Here is a 7,500-nt window from a genome sequence, read left to right as displayed (position 1 = left end):
TGTGTGTTTGTGCGATGTACACTGTGTGTGTGATGTACACTGTGTGTGTGTGTGATGTACACTGTGTGTGTGTGTGTGTGTGTGTGTGTGATGTACACTGTGTGTGTGTGTGTGTGTGATGTACACTGTGTGTGTGTGATGTACACTGTGTGTGTGTGTGTGTGATGTACACTGTGTGTGTGTGTGATGTACACTGTGTGTGTGTGTGTGTGATGTACACTGTGTGTGTGTGTGTGTTTGTGTGATGTACACTGTGTGTGTGAGTGATGTACACTGTGTGTGTGTGTGATGTACAGTGTGTGTGATGTACACTGTGTGTGTGTGTGTGTGTGATGTACACTGTGTGTGCGTGTGATGTACACTATCTGTGTGTGTGAAGTACACTGTGTGTGTGTGTGTGATGTACACTGTGTGTGTGACGTACACTGTGTGTGTGTGTGTGTGTGTGATGTACACTGTGTGTGTGTGTGATGTACAGTGTGTGTGTGTGTTTGCTGTGCACTGTGTGTGTGCGTGTGATGTACACTGTGTGTGTGTGTGTGATGTGCACTGTGTGTGTGTGTGTGTGTGTGTGATGTACACTGTGTGTGTGTGTGTGTGTGATGTACACTGTGTGTGTGAGTGTGTGATGTACACTGTGTGTGTGTGTGATGTACAGTGTGTGTGATGTACACTGTGTGTGTTTGTGTGTGTGTGTGTGATGTACACTGTGTGTGTGTGATGTACACTGTGTGTGTGTGTGATGTACACTGTGTGTGTGTGTTTGTGAGATGTACACTGTGGTTGTGTGTGATGTACACTGTGTGTGTTTGTGAAGTACACTGTGTGTGTGTTTGATGTACAATGTGTGTGTGTGTGATGTACAGTGAGTGTGTGTGATGTACACTGTGTGTGTGTGATGTACACTGTGTGTGTGTGTGTGATGTACACTGTGTGTGTGTGTGATGTACACTGTGTGTGTGTGATGTACACTGTGTGTGTGTGTGTGATGTACACTGTGTGTGTGTGTGATGTACACTGTGTGTGTGTGTGTGTGTGATGTACAGTGTGTGTGTGTGTGTGTGATGTACAGTGTGTGTGTGTGATGTACACTGTGTGTGTGTGTGATGTACAGTGTGTGTGATGTACACTGTGTGTGTGTGTGTGTGTGTGTGATGTACACTGTGTGTGTGTGTGATGTACACTGTGTGTGTGTCTGATGTACAGTGTGTGTGATGTATAATGTGTGTGTGTGTGTGTGTGATGTACACTGTGTGTGTGTGTGTGTGTGTGTGTGTGATGTACACTGTGTGTGTGTGTGTGTGTGTGATGTACACTGTGTGTGTGTGTGATGTACACTGTGTGTCTGTGATGTACACTGTGTGTGTGTGTGTGTGTGTGTGAAGTACACTGTGTGTGTGTGTGTGATGTACACTGTGTGTGTGTGTGATGTACAGTGTGTGTGTGTGTGTGTGTGTGTGATGTACACTGTGTGTGTGTGTGATGTACATTGTGTGTGTGTGTGTGTGTGATGTACACTGTGTGTGTGTGTGTGATGTACTGTGTGTGTGTGTGATATAGTGTGTGTGTGTGTGTGTGTGATGTACACTGTGTGTGTGTGATGTACACTGTGTGTGTGTGCGATGTACACTGTGTGTGTGATGTACACTGTGTGTGTGTGTGTGATGTACACTGTGTGTGTGTGTGTGTGTGTGTGTGTGATGTACACTGTGTGTGTGTGTGTGTGATGTACACTGTGTGTGTGTGATGTACACTGTGTGTGTGCGTAATGTACACTGTGTGTGTGTGTGATGTACACTGTGTGTGTGTGTGTGATGTACACTGTGTGTGTGTGTGTGTTTGTGTGATGTACACTGTGTGTGTGAGTGATGTACACTGTGTGTGTGTGTGATGTACAGTGTGTGTGATGTACACTGTGTGTGTGTGTGTGTGTGATGTACACTGTGTGTGCGTGTGATGTACACTATCTGTGCGTGTGAAGTACACTGTGTGTGTGTGTGTGATGTACACTGTGTGTGTGACGTACACTGTGTGTGTGTGTGTGTGTGATGTACACTGTGTGGGTGTGTGATGTACAGTGTGTGTGTGTGATGTACACTGTGTATGTGTGTGATGTACACTGTGTGTGTGTGTGTTTGCTGTGCACTGTGTGTGTGTGTGTGATGTACACTGTGTGTGTGTGTGTGATGTGCACTGTGTGTGTGTGTGTGTGTGTGTGTGATGTACACTGTGTGTGTGTGTGTTTGTGTGATGTACACTGTGTGTGTGAGTGTGTGATGTACACTGTGTGTGTGTGTGATGTACAGTGTGTGTGATGTACACTGTGTGTGTGTGTGTGTGATGTACACTGTGTGTGTGTGATGTACACTGTGTGTGTGTCTGATGTACAGTGTGTGTGATGTATAATGTGTGTGTGTGTGTGTGATGTACACTGTGTGTGTCTGTGTGTGTGATGTACACTGTGTGTCTGTGTGTGTGTGTGTGATGTACACTGTGTGTGTGTGTGATGTACACTGTGTGTGTGTGTGTGATGTACACTGTGTGTCTGTGATGTACACTGTGTGTATGTGTGTGTGTGAAGTACACTGTGTGTGTGTGTGATGTACATAGTGTGTGTGTGTCTGTGATGTACACTGTGTGTGTGTGTGTGATGTACACTGTGTGTGTGTGATGTACACTGTGTGTGTGTGTGTGATGTACACTGTGTGTGTGTGTGATGTACACTGTGTGTGTGTGCGATGTACACTGTGTGTGTGTGTGTGATGTACACTGTGTGTGTGTGTGATGTACAGTGTGTGTGATGTACACTGTGTGTGTGTGTGTGTGTGTGTGATGTACAATGTGTGTGCGTGTGATGTACACTATCTGTGTGTGTGAAGTACACTGTGTGTGTGTGTGTGATGTACACTGTGTGTGTGACGTACACTGTGTGTGTGTGTGTGTGTGTGATGTACACTGTGTGTGTGTGTGTGATGTACAGTGTGTGTGTGTGATGTACACTGTGTATGTGTGTGATGTACACTGTGTGTGTGTGTTTGCTGTACACTGTGTGTGTGTGTGTGATGTACACTGTGTGTGTGTGTGTGATGTACACTGTGTGTGTGTGTGTGTGTGTGATGTACACTGTGTGTGTGTGTGTGATGTACACTGTGTGTGTGTGTGTTTGTGTGATGTACACTGTGTGTGTGAGTGTGTGATGTACACTGTGTGTGTGTGTGATGTACACTGTGTGTGTGTGTGATGTACAGTGTTTGTGATGTACACTGTGTGTGTGTGTGTGTGTGTGTGATGTACACTGTGTGCGTGTGTGATGTACACTGTGTGTGTGTCTGATGTACAGTGTGTGTGATGTATAATGTGTGTGTGTGTGTGATGTACACTGTGTGTGTCTGTGTGTGTGATGTACACTGTGTGTGTGTGTGTGTGTGATGTACACTGTGTGTGTGTGTGTGTGATGTACACTGTGTGTGTGTGTGTGTGATGTACACTGTGTGTGTGTGTGTGATGTACACTGTGTGTGTGTGATGTACACTGTGTGTGTGTGTGTGATGTACACTGTGTGTGTGTGTGTGATGTACACTGTGTGTGTGTGTGATGTACACTGTGTGTGTGTGATGTACACTGTGTGTGTGTGTGTGATGTACACTGTGTGTGTGTGATGTACATTGTGTGTGTGTGTGTGTGATGTACACTGTGTGTGTGTGTGATGTACACTGTGTGTGTGTGATGTACACTGTGTGTGTGTGTGATGTACACTGTGTGTGTGTGATGTACACTGTGTGTGTGTGTGATGTACACTGTGTGTGTGTGTGTGTGATGTACACTGTGTGTGTGTGATGTACACTGTGTGTGTGTGTGATGTACACTGTGTGTGTGTGTGTGTGATGTACACTGTGTGTGTGTGATGTACACTGTGTGTGTGTGTGTGTGTGTGATGTGCACTGTGTGTGTGTGATGTACACTGTGTGTGTGTGATGTACAGTGTGTGTGTGATGTACACTGTGTGTGTGTGATGTACACTGTGTGTGTGTGTGTGTGTGATGTACACTGTGTGTGTGTTTGATGTACACTGTGTGTGTGTGATGTACACTGTGTGTGTGTGTGATGTACACTGTGTGTGTGTGTGATGTACACTGTGTGTGTGTGATGTACACTGTGTGTGTGTGTGTGATGTACACTGTGTGTGTGTGTGTGTGATGTACACTGTGTGTGTGTGTGTGTGATGTACACTGTGTGTGTGTGTGTGATGTATACTCTGTGTGTGTGTGTGTGTGTGTGTGTGAGGTACACTGTGTGTGTGTGTGTGATGTACACTGTGTGTGTGTGTGTGATGTACACTGTGTGTGTGTGTGATGTACACTGTGTGTGTGTGATGTACACTGTGTGTGTGTGTGTGTGATGTACACTGTGTGTGTGTGTGATGTACACTGTGTGTGTGTGATGTACACTGTGTGTGTGTGTGATGTACACTGTTTGTGTGTGATGTACAATGTGTGTGTGTGTGTGATGTACACTGTGTGTGTGTGTGTGTGATGTACACTGTGTGTGCCTGATGTACACTGTGTGTGTGTGTGTGTGTGATGTGCACTGTGTGCGTGTGATGTACACTGTGTGTGTGTGTTGTACACTGTGTGTGTGTGTGATGTACACTGTGTGTGTGTGATGTACACTGTGTGTGTGTGTGTGTGTGATGTACACTGTGTGTGTGTGTGATGTACACTGTGTGTGTGTGATGTACACTGTGTGTGTGTGATGTACACTGTGTGTGTGTCTGTGTGTGATGTACACTGTGTGTGTGTGTGATGTACACTGTGTGTGTGTGTGATGTACACTGTGTGTGTGTGTGATGTACACTGTGTGTGTGTGTGATGTACAGTGTGTGTGTGTGATGTACACTGTGTGTGTGTGTGATGTACACTGTGTGTGTGTGTGTGATGTACACTGTGTGTGTGTGTGATGTACACTGTGTGTGTGTGATGTACACTGTGTGTGTGTGTGTGATGTACACTGTGTGTGTGTGTGATGTACACTGTGTGTGTGTGTGTGTGTGATGTACACTGTGTGTGTGTGTGTGTGATGTACAGTGTGTGTGTGTGATGTACACTGTGTGTGTGTGATGTACAGTGTGTGTGATGTACACTGTGTGTGTGTGTGTGTGTGTGTGTGATGTACACTGTGTGTGTGTGTGATGTACACTGTGTGTGTGTCTGATGTACAGTGTGTGTGATGTATAATGTGTGTGTGTGTGTGTGATGCACATTGTGTGTGTGTGTGTGTGTGTGTGTGATGTACACTGTGTGTGTGTGTGTGTGTGTGATGTACACTGTGTGTGTGTGTGATGTACACTGTGTGTCTGTGATGTACACTGTGTGTGTGTGTGTGTGTGTGTGAAGTACACTGTGTGTGTGTGTGTGATGTACACTGTGTGTGTGTGATGTACAGTGTGTGTGTGTGTGTGTGTGTGTGATGTACACTGTGTGTGTGTGTGATGTACATTGTGTGTGTGTGTGTGTGTGTGATGTACACTGTGTGTGTGTGTGTGATGTACACTGTGTGTGTGTGATATAGTGTGTGTGTGTGTGTGTGTGTGTGATGTACACTGTGTGTGTGTGATGTACACTGTGTGTGTGTGCGATGTACACTGTGTGTGTGATGTACACTGTGTGTGTGTGTGTGATGTACACTGTGTGTGTGTGTGTGTGTGTGTGTGTGATGTACACTGTGTGTGTGTGTGTGTGATGTACACTGTGTGTGTGTGATGTACACTGTGTGTGTGTGTTTGTGATGTACACTGTGTGTGTGTGATGTACACTGTGTGTGTGTGTGTGTGATGTACACTCTGTGTGTGTGTGTGTTTGTGTGATGTACACTGTGTGTGTGAGTGATGTACACTGTGTGTGTGTGTGATGTACAGTGTGTGTGATGTACACTGTGTGTGTGTGTGTGTGTGATGTACACAGTGTGTGCGTGTGATGTACACTATCTGTGCGTGTGAAGTACACTGTGTGTGTGTGTGTGATGTACACTGTGTGTGTGACGTACACTGTGTGTGTGTGTGTGTGTGTGATGTACACTGTGTGGGTGTGTGATGTACAGTGTGTGTGTGTGTTTGCTGTGCACTGTGTGTGTGCGTGTGATGTACACTGTGTGTGTGTGTGTGATGTGCACTGTGTGTGTGTGTGTGTGTGTGATGTACACTGTGTGTGTGTGTGTTTTTTTGATGTACACTGTGTGTGTGAGTGTGTGATGTACACTGTGTGTGTGTGTGATGTACAGTGTGTGTGATGTACACTGTGTGTGTGTGTGTGTGTGTGTGTGATGTACACTGTGTGTGTGTGATGTACACTGTGTGTGTGTCTGATGTACAGTGTGTGTGATGTATAATGTGTGTGTGTGTGTGTGTGATGTACACTGTGTGTGTCTGTGTGTGTGATGTACACTGTGTGTCTGTGTGTGTGTGTGATGTACACTGTGTGTGTGTGTGATGTACACTGTGTGTGTGTGTGATGTACACTGTGTGTCTGTGATGTACACTGTGTGTGTGTGTGTGTGTGAAGTACACTGTGTGTGTGTGTGTGATGTACACTGTGTGTGTGTGATGTACAGTGTGTGTGTGTGTGTGTGTGTGATGTACACTGTGTGTGTGTGTGATGTACATTGTGTGTGTGTGTGTGTGTGATGTACACTGTGTGTGTGTGTGTGATGTACACTGTGTGTGTGTGATGTACAGTGTGTGTGTGTGCGTGTGTGTGTGTGTGATGTACACTGTGTGTGTGTGTGTGATGTACACTGTGTGTGTGTGTGCGATGTACACTGTATGTGTGTGTGTGATGTACACTGTGTGTGTGTGTGATGTACAGTGTGTGTGATGTACACTGTGTGTGTGTGTGTGTGTGTGTGATGTACACTGTGTGTGCGTGTGATGTACACTATCTGTGTGTGTGAAGTACACTGTGTGTGTGTGTGTGATGTACACTGTGTGTGTGACGTACACTGTGTGTGTGTGTGTGTGTGATGTACACTGTGTGTGTGTGTGTGATGTACAGTGTGTGTGTGTGATGTACACTGTGTGTGTGTGTGATGTACACTGTGTGTGTGTGTGCTGTACACTGTGTGTGTGTGTGTGATGTACACTGTGTGTGTGTGTGTGATGTACAGTGTGTGTGTGTGTGTGTGTGTGTGTGTGATGTACACTGTGTGTGTGTGTGTGATGTACACTGTGTGTGTGTGTTTGTGTGATGTACACTGTGTGTGTGAGTGTGTGATGTACACTGTGTGTGTGTGTGATGTACACTGTGTGTGTGTGTGATGTACAGTGCTTGTGATGTACACTGTGTGTGTGTGTGTGTGTGATGTACACTGTGTGCGTGTGTGATGTACACTGTGTGTGTGTCTGATGTACAGTGTGTGTGATGTATAATGTGTGTGTGTGTGTGATGTACACTGTGTGTGTGTGTGTGTGTGATGTACACTGTGTGTGTGTGTGTGTGATGTACACTG

The sequence above is a fragment of the Carcharodon carcharias genome (assembly GCF_017639515.1).
Source record: "Carcharodon carcharias isolate sCarCar2 chromosome 37 unlocalized genomic scaffold, sCarCar2.pri SUPER_37_unloc_2, whole genome shotgun sequence".
In the NCBI taxonomy this organism is placed as follows: domain Eukaryota; kingdom Metazoa; phylum Chordata; class Chondrichthyes; order Lamniformes; family Lamnidae; genus Carcharodon; species Carcharodon carcharias.
This window is presented reverse-complemented; position numbering follows the sequence as displayed.